The sequence below is a fragment of the Octopus bimaculoides genome, chromosome 20 (genome assembly GCF_001194135.2).
Source record: "Octopus bimaculoides isolate UCB-OBI-ISO-001 chromosome 20, ASM119413v2, whole genome shotgun sequence".
Lineage (NCBI taxonomy): Eukaryota > Metazoa > Mollusca > Cephalopoda > Octopoda > Octopodidae > Octopus > Octopus bimaculoides.
Genome location: NC_069000.1, coordinates 14848298 through 14849564, shown reverse-complemented (window position 1 = coordinate 14849564; position 1267 = coordinate 14848298).

The following is a 1267-nucleotide window of genomic DNA, read 5'->3' as shown; positions in this document are numbered from 1 at the left end:
ACAAGGCCTGAAATTTTATGAAGTGGGGTCTAGTTGATTACATCGACCTCAGTACTCAACTGGTATTTATTTCATCGATCCCGAAAAGAGGAAAAGCAAACTGGGCTTCGGCGAGGATTTGAACTCATATCACCGTAACAAATATAGTAGGTATTCATTCTATTTGACACTCGCTACGACTTCGCTACTGTCAATAAAGTAAAACTTCAGGGCGGTTGCTTTGATGAAATGCTAGAGCGACCAGTGGGATGCCTTTCAGTATCTGTTTTGGTTCTGTGTGTGGTGAGTTCAAATTCTGTCTCCTGTCATCGCAAAAAAAAAAAAAAAGATGAGAGAGGGATGAAGAACTCCGTCGCTGAAACTTCCACCTCCTCTTGGTTAATGAAGCGTTGTGGGCGCAAGAAGTGAACCAAGTTATCCGAAGAGAGATATTTTTCCGCTATCTGAACGTGCATGAGCAATGGTTAAGCAAGGCCCAGCTTCCGGAACCTGTCACCAAAAATAGGCCTAACACCCTAGTGAAGATCGTGTGCGTATTAATCTGAAAAATTACCAAATATATATACGCATATATACACACACACATATATACATACATACATATGCATGTATGCATATGTATATATTGCACACAAACAGACACATACACACATTAAGGCTTAACTATAACCAAAGATTTTAGCCGTCACAGCCTTGTACTCGATACATGAATGAGACAGTCGTAAACGTCTGTCATGTTCATCATAAACTAGAAAATTACGTTAACCAGTCAATCCTTCTTTTACTGTCCGCAAGGATGTTGGTTGTATATAATAAACATGACAAACCTTTACGTGGTTAATATAAGAGGAATCGGCTGGAGTTTTCTATTTTATTAGATTTCCATTAACAAGCAAATACCTAACCTTTTAAAAAGTCCCTGCGAAATTGTATTCGTAGCTAGTGATGTTACGTTTACAATGCAGTCAGGTAGAATGATTTGAATTTTTGACATATACTTGGCAATTAAGTTCTGTTTCATGAATTACTGATGTGCCAGCAGTGCTTACTTTTTTATTACTCTTTTACTTGTTTCAGGCATTTGACTGCGGCCATGCTGGAGCACCGCCTTTAGTCGAGCAAATCGACCCCAGGACTTATTCTTTGTAAGCCTGGTGCTTATTCCATCGGTCTCTTTTTGCCGAACCGCGAAGTTACGGGGACGTAAACACACCAGCATCGGCGATAGATCGCATAGATAATGTAATATAGTTGCGCGCGCGCACAG